Genomic DNA, 17374 nt, shown 5'->3' with positions numbered 1-17374 from the left:
ATGGGAGAGTTTCAAAAACATGATTTCAGGGGTGAGAGGGACCTAATGAAGTACGATTAAAAAACAAAAAAAAAAAAAGACTGATAACTGACAGAAAGGACTGCAAAAAAACGAAAAATAAAAAATGTATGCATGGCAAAAAAAAAATCACACTATAAAGAGAGTCAAAAAAGATAAAAATACAACATGGAGAAAATATTTACAATGCATTTCCCAAACACAGAGCTATTTTCCCTAGTATAAAAAAAGCTCTCACAAATCAAAGTAAAAGGTCAACAATCCAACAGAAAATGAGCCAGGATGAGTGAACAGTTCCCAGGAAAAGAAAATTTAAAACAAGTTAAAATTATAATGAGATTTCATTTTTCACATCTCAAATTGGCAAAGATCAAACCATCTGAAAAGTGTAGAAAAGTATAAATTGGCATTTCTATGGAGATAAATTTGGCAATATTTATTGAAATTAATAACACATACCACTTTCAAATCAGCAATTCCTCTTCTATTTATTTGACCTATATTTATGGTCACGTACACACAAACTGACTTATGTACAAAGATACGTACTACTTTTTGAATTCTAAAACATTTAAATGTGTCACTTGTTCAAAAAGGACATTTTTTTTAAGATCAGAAAAATTATTTTTTTCTTATTAGTCATCCATTTTATACACATCAGTGAATACATGTCAATCCCAATCTCCCAATTCATCACACCACAACCCCCATCCCCCACTGCTTCCCCCCTTGGTGTCCATATGTTTTTTCTCTACTTCTGTGTCTCAATTTCTGCTCAGCAAACCGGTTCATCTGTACCATTTTCTAGCTTCCACATCTCTGCATTAATATGCAGTATTTTTCTCTTTCTGACTTAGTTCACTCTGTATGACGGTCTCTAGATCCATCCATGTCTCTACAAACGACCCAATTTCGTTCCTTTTTATGGCTGAGTAATATTCCATTGTATATATGTATCACATCTTCTTTATCCATTCGTCTGTCGATGGGCATTTAGGTTACTTCCATGACATGGCTATTGTAAATAGTGCTGCAATGAACATTGGGGTGCATCTGTCTTTTTGAATTATGGTTTTCTCTGGGTATATGCCCAGTAGTGGGATTGCTGGGTCATAGAGTAATTCTACTTTTAGTTCTTTAAGGAACCTCCACACTGTTCTCCATAGGGGCTGTATCAATTTACATTCCCACCAACAATGCAAGAGGGTTCCCTTTTCTCCACACCCTCTCCAGCATTTGCTGTTTGTAGATTTTCTGATGATGCCCATTCTAACTGGTGTGAGGTGATACCTCATTGTAGTTTTGATTTGCATTTCTCTAATAATTAGTGATGTTGAGCAGCTTTTCATGTGCTTCTTGGCCATCTGTATGTCTTCTTTGGAGAAATGTCTATTTAGGTCTTGTGCCCATTTTTGGATTGGGTTATTTGTTCTTTTAATATTGAGCTGCATGAGCTGTTTATATATTTTGGAGATTAATCCTTTCTCCGATGATTCATTTGCAAAAATTTTCTCCCATTCTGAGGGCTGTCTTTTCGTCTTGTTTATGGTTTCCTCTGCTGTGCAAAAAGCTTTTAAGTTTCACTAGGTCCCATTTGTTTATTTTTGTTTTTATTTCCATTACTCTAGGAGGTGGATCAAAAAAGATCTTGCTGTGATTTATGTCAAAGAATGTTCTGCCTATGTTTTCCTCTAAGAGTTTTATAGTGCCCGGGCTTACATTTAGGTGTCTAATCCACTTTGAGTTTATTTTTGTGTATGGTGTTAGGGAGTGTTCTAATTTCATTCTTTTACATGTAGCTGTCCAGTTTTCCCAGCACCACTTACTGAATAGACTGTCTTTTCTCCACTGTATATCCTTGCCTCCTTTGTCATAGATTAGTTGACCATAGGTGTGTGGGTTTATCTCTGGGCTTTCTATCCTGTTCCATTGATCTTTATTTCTGTTTTTGTGCCAGTACCATATTGTCTTGATTACTGTAGCTTTGTAGTATAGTCTGATGTCAGGGAGTCTGATTCCTCCAGCTCCGTTTTTTTCCCTCAAGACTGCTTTGGCTATTCAGGGTCTTTTGTGTCTCCATAAAAATTTTAAGATTTTTTGTTCTAGTTCTGTAAAAAATGCCATTGGTAATTTGATAGGGATTGCATTGAATCTGTAGATTGCTTTGGGTAGTATAGTCATTTTCACAATATTGATTCTTCCAATCCAAGAAAATGGCATATCTCTCCATCTGATTATGTCATCTTTAACTTCTTTCATCAGTGTCTTATAGTTTTCTGCATACAGGTCTTTTGTCTCCCTAGGTAGGTTTATTCCTAGGTATTTTATTCTTTTTGTTGCAGTGGTAAATGGGAGAGCTTCCTTAATTTCTCTTTCAGATTTTTCATCATTAGTGTATAGGAATGCAAGAGATTTCTGTGCATTAATTCTGTATCCTGTAACATTGCCAAATTCATTGATTAGCTCTAGTAGTTTTCTGGTGGCATATTTAGGATTCTCTATGTATACTATCATGTCATCTGCAAACAGTTTTACTTCTTCTTTTCCAATTTGTATTCCTTTTATTTCTTTTTCTTCTCTGATTGCCGTGGCTAAGACTTCCAAAACTATGTTGAATAGCAGTGGTGAAAGTGGACATCCTTGTCTTGTTCCTGATCTTAGAGGAAATGCTTTCAGTTTTTCACCACTGAGAATGATGTTTGCTGTGGGTTTGTCATATATGGCCTTTATTATGTTGAAGTAGGTTCTCTCTGTGCCCACTTTCTGGAGAGTTTTTATCATAAATGGGTGTTGAATTTTGTCAAAAGCTTTTTCTGCATCTATTGAGATGATCATATGATCTTTATTCTTCAATTTGTTAATATGATGTATCACATTGATTGATTTGCATATATTGAAGAATCCTTGCATCTCTGGGATAAATCCCACTTGATCATGGTGTATGATCCTTTTAATGTGTTGTTGGATTCTGTTTGCTAGTATTTTGTTGAGGATTTTTGCATCTGTATTCATCAGTGATATTGGTCTGTAATTTTCTTTTTTTGTACTATCTTTGTCTGGTTTTGGTATCAGGGTGATGGTGGCCTCATAGAATGAGTTTGGGAGTGTTCCTTCCTCTGCAATTTTTTGGAAGCGTTTAAGAAGGATGGGTGTTAGCTCTTCTCTAAATGTTCGATAGAATTCACCTGTGAAGCCATCTGGTCCTGGACTTTTGTTTGTAGGAAGATTTTTAATCACAGTTTCAATTTCATTACTTGTGATTGGTCTGTTCATATTTTCTATTTCTTCCTGGTTCAGTCTTGGGAAGTTATACCTTTCTAAGAATTTGTCCATTTCTTCCAGGTTGTCCATTTTGTTGGCATAGAGTTGCTTGCAGTAGTCTCTTAGGATGCTTTGTATTTCTGCGGTGTCTGTTGTAACTTCTCCTTTTTCATTTCTAATTTTATTGATTTGAGTCCTCTCCCTCTTTTTCTTGATGAGTAAATGGTTTATCAATTTTATCTTCTCAAAGAACCAGCTTCTAGTTTTATTGATCTTTGCTATTGTTTTTTGTTTCTATTTCATTTATTTCTGCTCTGATCTTTATGATTTCTTTCCTTCTGCTAACTTTGGGTTTTGTTTGTTCTTCTTTCTCTAGTTTCTTTAGGTGTAAGGTTAGATTGTTTACTTGAGATTTTTCTTGTTTCTTTAGGTAGGCTTGTATAGCTATAAACTTCCCTCTTAGAACTGCTTTTGCTGCATCCCATAGGTTTTGGATCATCGTGGTTTCATTGTCATTTGTCTCTAGGTATTTTTTGATTTCCTCTTTGAGTTCTTCAGTGATCTCTTGGTTATTTAGTAACATATTGTTTAGCCTCCATGTGTTTGTGTATTTTACATTTTTTTCCGTGTAACTGATTTCAAACTTATAGCGTTGTGGTCAGAAAAGATGCTTGACATGATTTCAGTTTTCTTAAATTTACTGAGGCTTGATTTGTGACCCAAGATGTGATCTATCCTGGAGAATGTTCCATGCGCACTTGAGAAGAAAGTGTAATCTGCTGTTTTGGAATAGAATGTCCTATAAATATCAATTAAATCTATCTGGTCTACTGCGTCATTTAAAGCTTGTGTTTCCTTCTTAATTTTCTGTTTGGATGATCTGTCCATTGGTGTAAGTGAGGTGTTAAAGTCCCCCACTATTACTGTGTTACCGTCGATTTCCTCTTTTAGAGCAGTTAGCAGTTGCCTTATGTATTGAGGTGCTCCTATGTTGGGTGCATATATATTTATAATTGTTATATCTTCTTTTTGGATTGATCCCTTGATCATTACGTAGTGTCCTTCCTTGCCTCTTGTAACATTCTTTATTTTAAAGTCTGTTTTATCTGCTATGAGTATTGCTACTCCAGCTTTCATTTGATTTCCATTTGCATGGAATATCTTCTTCCATCCCCTCACTTTCAGTCTGTATGTGTCCCTAGGTCTGAAGTGGGTCTCTTGTAGACAGCATATATATGGGTCTTGTTTTTGTATCCATTCAGCAAGCCTGTGTCTTTTGGCTGGAGCATTTAATCCATTCATGTTTAAGGTAATTATTTATATGTATGTTCCTATTACCATTTTCTTAACTGTTTTGGGTTTATCTTTGTAGGTCCTCTTCTTCTCTTGTGTTTCCCACTTAGAGAAGTTCCTTTAGCATTTTTTGTAGAGCTGGTTTGGTGGTGGTGAATTCTCCTAGGTTTTGCTTATCTGTAAAGCTTTTGATTTCTCCATCGAATCTGAATGAGATCATTGCTGGGTAGAGTAATCTTGGTTGTAGGTTCTTCCCTTTCATCACTTTAAATATGTCATGCCAGTCCCTTCTGGCTTGTAGAGTTTCTGCTGAGAAATCAGCTGTTAACCTTATGGGAGTTCCCTTGTATATTATCTGTTGTTTTTCCCTTGCTGCTTTCAATAATTTTTCTTTGTCTTTAATTTTTGCCAATTTGATTACTATGTGTTTCGGCATGTTCCTCCTTAGGTTTACCCTGTATGGGACTCTCTGCGCTTCCTGGACTTGGGTGGCTATTTCCTTTCCCATGTTAGGGAAGTTTTTGACTATAATCTCTTCAAATATTTTCTCGGGTCCTTTCTCTCTCTCTTCTCCTTCTGGGACCCCTATAATGCGAATGTTGTTGTGTTTAACGTTGTCCCAGAGGTCTCTTAGGCTGTCTTCATTTCTTTTCATTCTTTTTTCTTTAGTCTGTTCCGCATCAGTGAATTCCATCATTCTGTCTTCCAGGTCACTTATCTGTTCTTCTGCCCCGATTATTTTGCTATTGATTCCTTCTAGTGTAGTTTTCGTTTCAGTTATTGTATTGTTCATCTCTGTTTGTTCTTTAATTCTTCTAGGTCTTTGTTAAACATTTCTTGCATCTTCTCGATCTTTGCTTCCATTCTTTGTCCGAGGTCCTGGATCATCTTCACTATCATTATTCTGCATTCTTCTTCTGGAAGGTTGCTTATCTCCACTTCATTAAGTTGTTTTTCTGGGGTTTTATCTTGTTCCTTCATCTGGTACATAGCCCTCTGCCTTTTCATCTTGTCTATTTTTCTGTGAATATGGTTTTTGTTCCACAGGCTGCAGGATTGTAGTTCTTCTTGCTTCTGCTGTCTGCCCTCTGGTGGATAAGGTTATCCCAGAAAAATTACTGAAGGAACTCTGGGAACCTAGTACTTAAAAAATTAGATAAAATAAATTTCCAGTCATCATAAATATTCTGATTTTACCTTCAGCTAAATATTAGACCAAGATGAGTCTTCATTTTGTCATAATGCTATAATAATGGCTTGATCATTCAACATGAAGAATCCTTTTACTGGAACCATTTTTCAGCTCATTTCTGTATTTAAGTTGAGATTGAGTGCCATATTAGTTCTGTTTGGAATCCTCCTTGAAGACTTGTCCATCATAGTCAAGACCAGGGCTCAGAGTTTCTAAAAAAGATTTTAGAAGATGAATTAAATTTAGTCAGATGTAGGCTTGGCAGCTACCAGGAGCAAGACTTCTAGGATGGTGGGTGACCTTGCTGAGTCAACTGACTGTCTGGGATTGAATCCTTCTTTGCCAATTTAACTAACGTGGTGTCCTCATCTGGCAGTCCAGTGGTTAAGACTCCGCACTTCCACTGCAGAGAGCGCAGGTTCAATCCCTGGTCGGGGAACTAAGATCCTGCAAGTCTTGTGGTGCGGCCTGCTAGTGCTGGAGGGTCTCCTGCAGAGGCGGCGGGTGGCTGTGGCTCACCGTGAGGACAAGGACACTGGCAGCAGAAGTTCTGGGAAGTACTCCTTGGCGTGAGCCCTCCCAGAGTCCGCCATTGGCCCCACCAAAGAGCCGGGTAGCAGGACATAAATATTTTAAGAGAGAATAAAAAGAAGAGACAAATAGAGACAACTCTTCCAAAGAGCTTTGCTCCAAAAGGCAGTAGAAATGGGGCAGTAGCTTGAAGACAATATGGAGTCAAGTAATGGTATAAATTAGGAATTGGCAAACTACAGCTCACAGGTCAAATTCAGACAGTTACCTGTTTTTGTAAAGAAAGCTTTACAAAACTGCCTGTTTTGTAAATAAAGCTTTACGTGTCTCTTCATTTATGGCTGCTTTTGCACTGCAATGGTAGAGTTGAGTAGTTGCATTAGAGACAATCTTGCCTGAAAAGCCCAAAATATTTACTCTCTGCTCTTTAAGAGAAATATTGCCAAATCCTGGTTTAAATCAGTGACTCTCACAGTCTGGTACCCAAACCAACATCATCAGCATCACTTGGGAACCTATCAGAAACGCAAATTCTCAGGTCCCACTACAGACCTACTGAATCAGAAACTCTCGGCACAGGGCCCAGCAATCTGTGTGTAAACAAGCCCTCTAGGTAATTCTGATTAAGAACTACGGGGTAAGGGAACAGTTCTAGTAAAGCCAGGAACAGATAGGGACCCATCTGGAGTTTGTATTCACAAATTTAAAGGGCCTTGAAGAGATTTAATGGAAACTTAACAGGCCTCAAGGAGGCTGTCAGTGAGAGCTTAAAGGAAAATGAGGAAAATGCTATTGAAAGCTAAATAAAAGGAGACCCTTGTTATATAGTAAAGTTTAGCAAAACTATCACCTATGGTAACATGGAAAATAAAACATATACTTAATAAATTAAGAAGATTCTAGGTAGAATGTTGAAGAAACAGCTAGCTTCTTCTATCTGCCTTTATAACTGAAAGAGCAGCAAGAGGAAATAAAAAATGAGCTATTTGCTTTCTGAGTGGAATTTCAATGAAATGTAAAGGGCTAAGAACAGTCTTTTCAGCCAGCAAAATGTTCTTAAAGAAAGGGCCTCAAGGCAAAAACCAAATCTAGAGTGGGACCACTGTTCAGACCTCAGAAAGATCTGAATCAGTACCTCACAGATCCTTTCAAACAAGAGATTACCTTAGGATCTTAAGGATATTGTTCCACAGCAGCTTCACAGAAGCCTAAGGTAGGAAGAAGTTCCTCTCAAAACAGATTTGTGGGTATGACCTTTGTCTGATGGAGCAGATTATGAACTGACACACAGGAAGTTCACAAAGTTTTCACTGGAGTTACATTAGCTTAGAATGAAAGGGACAGTAATAATATAAAATAAAAGGAGGCATTTGGACCCCAAACTACTACAGGCAGGAAGCAAGCTCAGAAGCTTACTCAGTGGCAAACACAGATCAGTTCTTCTGGGGAAAAAAAAAATGATTCAGAAGATGAAGCCAAAGACCAAAAGAAGATGCCATGGCCCACTAAGAAAAACTTCCAGGGAACAGGACTGAACCCTAATCAAGGAACTGCCATCATGCACACAGCCAGGTTTCGGAATTGCTATAGACTGCCGTGTGACTCCCTTTTTCCCTCTTTTTTGAACAGGAATGTCGAATGCAGTTAATGCATGCCTCTCCAATCTTGTAGTTTAATTATGTGGGGGCATATTACTTGTCTTTTCACAGGTCTTCAGCTAAAGAGGAATCATTCTCAAGAAACCATACCCAAGGAACCTCATCTTCATCTGGACCTGATTTCAATGATGAGATACTGGATTTTGAGCTGATGTCATTATGGGATGTGAATTAGAGGTCTCTGAGGAAGGGGTTAGTGTATTTTGGACGTAGGAGGGATGTGAAGTGTGGCAAAATGGCAATTATGGCAATAATATTGTCCAGAGCTGGTCATAACAAAATCTCCCATCCCATGTTTTCTTCCACAATGTGACCTTGCCACTCCCCAATTTATACCAAGGGCTAACCTGATTAGGTCCACCAAACCTAATCTGACTCACTTGCTTTTAATCGCCTGCCTTTAGTTGATTTTAAAATCCATATAGCTAACAGTCATTAGCCAAGCAATATATCTAAACTCCCAATAGCTTTCTCATAGATAACACCTTAGACTATAGGTCACTATAATAATGCTTGCCTAAGTTGTTTTTCAGGAACTTAGAGCTAGTTCTTGACCAGCTCAAACCAGCTGAGACCACCACCCATTCAACTGGGACTGCCTGATTGTCCAATGGATCACCTTTTCATGTCAGAAAACCAAAAGCTCCACCCTCAGATCATGCTAATGCCACCATTTTCTGAACATGCACCCCATGAAGAAGCATGTAGCTCAGTTGTGCCTGTGCAGAACTTCAATTACTGCACTTTTTTCCTGCTTCCAATCACCTTTCCCCACGCCTCAGACCACCGTTCTCCTTTATTCCGTAAATATCCCAAGCCCTTCACCTTCGGGAAGGCAGATTTGAGATTTGTTCTCCAGTCTCCTCACTTGGCTGCCCCATGAGTAAACATTTTCTCTGCTACAAACCTCAGCAACTCAGCATGTGGCTTCCTGCACAGGAACCTGGTTCGGTAACACAAGAAGCAGAGTCTATTCCCCACCCCCACCTCGCCATGTTCACTGGAATACTCACTTTTAAACCCTGACTCACCAGGTAAGAAAGCCAACTACCCTGAGGCCCCGACATTTTAAGGAAGTCCAAGCCACATGTACATGTTCCAGTTAAGAGCCCCAGCTGAGATCTCAGTCAACAGCCAGTGTCAATTACCAGTCATGTGAGTGAAGACACCTCCAGATGATTCTAGCCCTCTACCTTCAAATTACCCCCAGCCAGCAACTCTTCCCAACTGAGGTCCTAGACACTGTAGAGTGGAAACAAGTCATCTCTGGTGTGCCCTATCTGAAGTACTGACTCGTAATATGAGTCTAATAAAGTAGTTATTTTTCATCACTAAGTTTTGGGGTGGTTTTGTCACAAAGTAATAGCAACTAAAATACATACTAATGGAAATGATCCAGTAGAGGGAAAAATTGAGAATGCAAGAAAAGGAGAGAGAAATATAGTGCTAAAGTCCTTGAAGGCAAAAGGGGATGGTTTCCTCTACCCAAATAGATGAAGAAGCCTTACATGGGACACTGAATAGTACATACATTGTAAAGGAGGGAAGGGCAGAGTACAGGTACAGATACAGAATTGGAGGAAAGGGGCCTATTGATGGTGGATTGTGTTATTTACACATATGGAGGTAAGTACCAGAAGACACTGTTTTAAGATTTGAAAGTGGTTTCCTGGAGAACAAGAATCAGAGATTGGGGGGAGGGGGGTAGAGGCAAGGGGCTGCTGTTTTTTGTTATAAACATTTAAGCCATTTACTTCTTAAACTTTATACACACTTTACCATGTGATTTCACCTTTTTAAAGTAAACAGTTTTTAAAAAAATTTAGCCCACTCCTTCATTTTCCAAATGAGGAAAAAACAAGACTCACTGATTATGTGACTTGTTCAAAATCACACACCATATTGACAGCAGTCAGTCCTTGATCCCCTGATTTCCAAAACAGTGTACTTCCTCACATCACACTACCTTTTATATTATAAAAATATTACCTAGTGGCATATTTCAAAATCAGAATTTATTAAAATAACCTAGTAAGCAATAATGAATGCCCTATTCTCAAGGACTGATATCAAAAAAGGCAGAAGAGTGTCCTTGGGAAGATCAAAATACTCATTCAAGCAAAACAAATAGCCCATGGACTATCTCTACCTCATTCACCTTTAGAGTAGCTATACTGTACAGGCTTCAAAAACATATAGCACTTCCTTTGTCCTTTCCAATTCTCCTAATCTGAATACTCTTAATTATGCAACCTTCGGTTTTATAAGTTATCTACCAAGAATTTCTCTTTCCTTTTAGCAATTAATACCTTATCATTTTATTCAGATCTTACCAGTACAACTGCACCTAGAGGTCATTTGTCTAAACTGACAGACCAATGAATGTCTAATGCTAACCACTGAATGTCTACTCATTCAAATAATACAAATGCAGGGCTAATGCCCATAAGGAACATGGGCCCCTGTGTAGTGTGGTATGAGAGAACACAGATGAAGGACAAACATTCTGTCAAAAAATACCTCCTAGTCTTTATTGTGTCTAAAATTCTCATCATTAGTCCCAGGGATGGAGAGCTTTGAATAGAAGTCTCCACCGATCAACCAAAGTCAAATTCAACGGTTTTTTGTTATATTAGAGAGAACAAAATCTTTGCAATGGTTATTTCTGCATGGGGAAACCATAAGCAATTTTCTTCTTTCTTCTCCTTTTCTAGGTATTATATTAGGAAAAACAGCAAGTACACATTTTTAAGACCTTTTTCTTTCTTTTTTTTAAATTAATTAATTTATTTAGTTTTGGCTGCATTGGGTGTTCGTTGCTGTGCGTGGGTTTTCTCTAGTTCTGGTGAGAGGGGGCTACTCTTCGTTGCGGTGTGCAGGCTTCTCACTGCGGTGGCTTCTCTTGTTCCGGAGCACGGGCTCTAGGCGCACTGGCTTCAGTAACTGTGGCACGTGGGCTCAGTAGTTGTGGCTCGAGGGTTCTAGACGCATGCTCAGTAGTTGTAGCGCACGGGCTTAGTTGCTCCACGGCACATGGGATCTTCCCGGACCAGGGCTCGAACCCGTGTCCCCTGCATTGGCAGGCGGATTCTTAACCACTGCACCACCAGGGAAGTCCCAAGGCCTTTTAAAATTCTGAATCTTCTCACTTCTTGGCAGTGACCAACAATGGTAAACTTGTTAATCAATCCCACCTTCTTAACCTACCCACCCACCTGCCTCTCATACTGACTGCTCCATCTTTGTCGCCTTTGCCAATTCCTCTTCTTCCACCCATTCTCTAATTACGTGCAGTTCCCAAGGCTCAATCTCAGATGCACTGCTCTTCTAAGCACAATTCCAGCCTTAAATTTCTCTACTAAGTTCTAGTCATATTGTCCCACTGTCTGGCTATCTATTTTCACTTACTTACCCCACTGTCACCTCAAACTCAACATATCCAAAATATAAGCCCAGTTGTCTGTATCCTGTCAACCAGCTACTAATACCTCATACCTATTTCTGTCAGTACTGTCATTAATGAAACCCTAGTTCTTTTTTTATCACCAACTAGGTGAGTAACTTTGGCCACATTTTTAAACCTCTCTGGGTTTCCTAATGCACATGTTCTCAGATATCTTAAGAGTTTCAACACTCTTTGATTTCCTCTGTCACTGAGGATCAAAAGTTCAGTCATCTTTGATTACTTCTCTCCCTCCCCCAACTACATCCTCCTTTCTTATTCAGTCCAGAATTAAGCCTTGTGTGACATCGCTCCAGTCTTATTTTCACTAAATCCAAATCCTCATTACCTCAGGCCCAGATTATTTTCCTAGCTTTATCACTTCTCTTTCCAACTCATACTCTACCCAGTGCTGGTGCCACTGTGATTTTCTTAAAATACTTTTTTAAGCAAGTTCCTTCTCAATCCGAAACTTTTAAAGCTTGTCTATTACCTATGAAGCAAAGTGTTGATACGTTCTTCTCATCCTAGCACTTAAAACCATCCATAATCTAATTCCAATCCACATTTTCAACCTGATTTCTTACTACTCTCCCACACAAACCTTCATCTCAGTCAAGTTGTTGTGTACTGTTCTCTGACCCTGTCCTGCTTATTTTGCCTTTGTTTACCTCCTATACAAGTTCCTTCCTCTTATGTAAAATCAAATTCTGCCCAGTTTTGATTCTACCTCTCTTCTGGAGCCTTGTCTGCTCACTTCAACTCTATGTGGTATCAGATATCTACAACTTTTATTATTTACCTATCTCCCCTGTTACATTTTAAATCCTCAAGGAAAGGAACCTACATTTTTTGCATCTCTTTTGGATATAGCAAAGTACCTTTACATTAGAGGTATGAATAAATATTTGTCTGGTGACTGCCTAAAATTCCTTTTTAATGCACAGCATTTATTGAATGTTCCCATGTTCTCAGCACTGTGTCTGTGTGTGTGTGTTTAAGCTAGGTACTGTTCCTCAAAGCATACACAATCAACTTGAAAAGATATGGTTACCACTAGAAAAATAACTATCAAACAACCAAAGCATGGTATACAATTAAACTATGTCACGATATTCTAAGACTAAAAGAACTATAGAGCTATAGAGAGGAAAAAAGCAAAATTTAGTGAGAAACAGTTTCACAAATGAGGTGGAACTTTTAACTAAGTATAGTAGTAGCAATAGCAGTAATAATAGCAGTGAAATAAATTTTTATAATAATAATATCTTATTATATTAGGAGCATCATATAATATGATAATAGTTTATTATTAAAGGAGCTTATTTTATATCCAGGAGCGCTTAACGTGCCAGGCTCTAGCCTTTTTTTAAAAATATTCTTTGATGTGGACCATTTTTAAAGTCTTTATTGAATTTGTTACAATATTGCTTCCGTTTTTATGTTTTTGGTTTTTTGGCTGTGAGGCACGTGGCATCTTAGCTCCCCGACCAGGGAATGAACCCGTACCCCCTGCACTGGAAAGCAAAGTCTTAACCACTGGACCACCAGGGAAGTCCCTGCCAGGCCCTAGTCTTGAGGGCTTTTCACACATTAAGTCACTTAATTCTCACTACAAGCTTACAGAAAAAGTACTACAATTCTCAATTTTCAGCTGAGGAGATTGAGGCCCTGCTCAGTTATTCCACACCTAGTGAGCAGTGCAGTAGTGTGTAGAATTGGACTTAGTGGAAGAAGGATGGAAAACATGTGTGAAAATTAAAAAATAGAATAAGCATAGCTGTTATTAGAAAGTATGGGAAGCAGCTTGCAATACTAGAGCAGAGAATGCTTGTTGAGGGTCCTTAGACAAAAGACTGAGTAAAAAGGGCAGGGACTTATGAAAGAATATCTTGAAAGCCAGGAAAAGGAAGTTAAACTTAATAAGTGTAAAGTGGGAAGCCACTGAAGATTTGGGGGCAAGAGAATGCCACAATGAGGAGAATTAGAGTGACATTTATACTGAGGATAAATAGAAGGAAGAGATACTGGATTCTAAGAGGTTGATACGACTTTCAATATTCCAGGCTGAGGATAAGAGTTCCGGGATTCAGGTGGTAAAAGTGGGGGAAGCAGAGATATGAATGACAAAAGAAATATGAATAGGACATGTTGAATGGATTAATATATGAGGTAAATGAAAGAGGTAGTTTAAAGATGACATCTAATTTAAAGCCTATATGGCTGGGAGAGAAGGAAATTACAAAGGGGTATAAAAAGATGATTTTCATTTAAGGTATGTTAAGTTTAAGGAGATGGTCAAAAATACTAGTAGAAAAACAGTACTGGAAAAACCAGAAAGTAACTAGAATGACAATCAATAGGATTAGTCTAAAACGAAAAAGCTAGACAGACGCTATAAAGATATTAAATAGGAGAGTAAATATACTAAGCTATGATCAGCTAGTACTGGCTTTGTATCAATAATTGTATCAATAATTTTGGTGGGGAGGGGAATCAATTAGTGACCAACATTAAAAAATGCAGTTTTCCCATTTAAAAAAATTTATCAGAAAAGCCAACCAAAAGCTAAGGCAAAGGTTCCCAAACTTTCTCCATTTAGGAAATCCTTAGTCTTAGTAATTTTTTCATAGCACCCGTAGGCCAAAAGAAATACTTAAGTAGGAGGGTTCAAACCACTTAAGTGTTAATGTCCTTATAACTTAGTGCTTGTTGGGCACTGTACAAATTCTCAAACCTGGAATCAAATTGGACAACATGACACTCTAGTATCCTGTTTCATACAGTAGTTGCTTTTTATCAGAGCAACCTCTAAAAATACAGCTTTGCAAAAACATGACATTGTAGAAAGGAATGTGTCAATCTAACGTTGAAACTGTGAACTACCTCAAACTATCACTTCATGCTTGAGTTCAATGGCACTCTGGGCCACCTCAGCACACAGTTTGGGAAACTGGGAGCAAAGGGAAGGGGCCTAAAAAAAGAGAAGAATAAAAAGTAATGGGAGAGGAGCAAAAGAAAGTTCTTATTAGCATGGTTAACCACAAGAGGGCAGCACAACAGTTGGTAGGGGCCGCACAAATGTGGGGGGGAGTGGGGGTGGGGAGAGATGATAAGGGTCAAACCATTCCACAAAAAGGCTCTAAGACCCCTTTACCAGTTCAAGACATAAAAGTCCTTTTTCTCCTTATACTAAAGAGGAAGAAACAGTGGTCACTGGCAGATCACCTTATGCAGTCATTGTGCCCTTCTCTGAATATCCTTTGCCTGCCCAGCCATGACTTTCACAGTAGCCAAGCAATGTACTACTTTGCATGCATAATCTTATTCAATCCTCACAACAATCTTATAAGAAAGTGAGACTCAGAGAGTGAGACTCAGAGACTAAGAGATTTTAAATAATACCACTATTAAGTGGCAGGAACACCAGAATTCAAACCCAGATCTGACCCCAAAGCCAATGTCCTTCCCTATTCTGCCTCAAAAGCATCTCACCTTTCAGCAATAACCAGGTGAACTAGAGAAAAGATCATGTTCCCATCCTATACCTGAGACACCTGTCTCAAATCACTAGAAAAACCAGCAAATGAAACAGACTATTCCTTAACAGGTCCCTAAAACATGCTAAATAACTCCAAACACAGGACACTCAGAGCCAAAACAAGCATTATATGCTTAACTAGTCAGCAAGTACTGTAGCTTTCCTGTACAGGTAAATACTTGTTAAGGCAAATGTTGGACACATCTGCTTTGCAGATATATTACACACTAAAAGATATGTGCACATGCAAGCAAGTGATTCTCATACAAGCAAGTGATTCTCATACCTAAAGTGGTAAAAGGTGAAGGGGGTAGGGAAAGGGAGACCAAAGATTGATTATTCATCTTCATATCTGTTGGGTGTTACATCAGAATATCTGCAGTAGCCCAACAACTCACTTCTACAAACCTATTATGAAACCAAAAGCAATCGTCATCGCTCTTATTCCCACTTGTAGTTTCCTTCTCTACATTTTTCCTCCCCTCTGTGACATACTCAGCTGTCTCTATCCTTTCATTCAGAGAACAGGAGTTTCTCCTGACAGATTAATAACCACCGGAAAGCAAAATGGGTAAATTCAACAGACACAGCAAACTTAAGCAGATAAAACCATTCACGAAGCATTCAGTGTGGTAGCAGAAACCCCAGCAAGAGCAGCTAACGTGTCCTCTCAATAGGTATCTCTTATTACTTGAAAATGTTCCTCGTTCAAAGATTAACAATCTTTGGCTGCTTGAGGAGAAAGGGTAACGGACAACGTTTTCTCTGCAAAGAAAGACAATGTACAATCAGCAGAGAAACAAACAATTAACGTTTCTTAAAGGATCCAAGAGCAACAATAACCCCCAAAATTACCCTCCCAGAGCAATATTCAAAGTTCAGTACTGCCATTTTCAAAGGGGTAAGCAACAATGAGCCCTGCCTGTCGACACACGCTTCCAACCTTCCTACGCACAACAGCTCGAGACACCCTCGTCTTTACTGCAGCAAAAAAAGACAGCAGCCAGGATCGCATACCCACCTTCGCGGGAAGGGGAGGAAGGGCCTCTTCTGCAGAAGAGAAACAGATCACATCTTGTTGCCTTGCCTGCTTCCGAAACCTTAAAAAAAAAAAAAGCAGCAGTTACTACCGCAGACATCCAGGGGAAATAGATGCTCTTTTCTAGGCTGTTCAGATGTCTAGAAAATTTTAAAGAGGGATAAGTAAAGGGGGAGGGGGAATATCAGACCCATAAGGATGCAAATATCAACGCAAGACACTCCGTTGTAGGTTCGCTTTTAAAGAGGAGGATTTTCTTGCCGAGAAGTTTACTGCCACTAGCGAGGGGAAAGCGGGGATCAGGAGGTGGGAGGGAGGGTGAAGAGAGAACTGCTACCCTCCACCAGGAGCCCAGGCAGCAATAACACCCACCCGCTGCACGGATCAGGCGACGAGGACGCGCCCCGAGGCCGCAGGGACTGCTCCTACCCGGCGCCTCCGCCCGGCCACGATCTTCGAAGCCCCTGGAGCGGGCAAGCGTCCGAGCGACCGCCAGGCTGGGCCCTCGGGGGCCCTCCCGTGCGGGTTCTGCTCCCACTCACATCCCTCGGCGGCGAGGACCGGGCCTCTCTCTGCGCGGCGATAGCAGTCCTCCGCCCCGACACGCGCCGCAAGTCCGGGCCCCGGGGCCGAGTGGCCGAGGCGGCGGCACGAACTGACGAGCGAGCCGGGAGCCGGCCCAGCCTCTCAGCGCCCAGGGAGGCCGTTAGCGGAGGCCGCTGCTTGCCCCCTTCTGCTCCTCTTCCTCTCTCCTTCCTGCAGCCCACACCACTCCCACTTCGGGCAGCCGGGAAGCCCGTCACATTCGTCGTCTCCACCCTCTCCCGAGCCACACCGCCTTCTCAGCGCCGCAGGCGACACTGTCTGGGACGTCCTATTTACGCCCGACTCAGCCTCCCAGTTGGCCTCGGGTCCGGCAGCCAGTTCACGGCTGGCTGAGGCCGCCTCGCAGCGGGGCGGGGGCGGGAGCGGGGGCGGTCGCCTGGCGTGCGCCCCCGGACTGCGCGTGCGCGCGTGTGCCGCTCCACCCAGGCTGCGCTTTCCCCGGCGCGCTCCGAGGGGCCGACGGGGACTGGCTACGCAGGACCGTGGCTTCTCGGGAAGCCGGCGAGCGTGCGCGGAGATTCCCGCGGTGGCCCCTGGGCGTGAGCGGGCGGGGGGACTTGAGATGGGCTGGGCCTTCCGCAGATGGCCGTGTGCGTGGCCGCCGCCCGCCGTGGAGGCGGCTGGGAATGAGTTAGCCACGCCGGGAAGGCGCCCCCGGCGCACAACCTGGCACCGCAAAGAGACTTTCCCCTCCCGCGCACTGTTGTCTTTTTCTGCTTTTGCTCCCACGTTCGGGGTGCAGCAAACCTGCCCCTCCACAGTCCAGGCCGCTAGGCCGAGAAAAATAGCGCCG

General features: G+C 40.9%; 1 protein-coding gene across 2 annotated transcripts in view; it reads right to left on the bottom strand.

Annotated features, from left to right (window-relative positions):
* JAK2 (Janus kinase 2) overlaps positions 1 to 17092 on the bottom strand; it is a 169688-nt gene extending 152596 nt beyond the window's left edge. Inside the window, exons 1-2 of one of the 2 annotated variants that reach the window (XM_061200392.1) lie at positions 16348 to 17092; positions 15958 to 16036 (exon numbers count right to left, since the gene is read on the bottom strand). The gene's annotated coding sequence lies outside the window, so the exon portion shown is untranslated. The remainder of the gene's footprint in view (positions 1 to 15957; positions 16037 to 16347) is intronic. The other variant, XM_061200393.1, reaches the window with a different exon arrangement.
* Positions 17093 to 17374: the final 282 nt, after the last annotated feature.

The sequence above is a fragment of the Eubalaena glacialis genome, chromosome 9 (genome assembly GCF_028564815.1).
Source record: "Eubalaena glacialis isolate mEubGla1 chromosome 9, mEubGla1.1.hap2.+ XY, whole genome shotgun sequence".
In the NCBI taxonomy this organism is placed as follows: domain Eukaryota; kingdom Metazoa; phylum Chordata; class Mammalia; order Artiodactyla; family Balaenidae; genus Eubalaena; species Eubalaena glacialis.
Note: the sequence above shows the minus strand (reverse complement) of the source record. Positions and strands in the feature narration are given on the sequence as shown.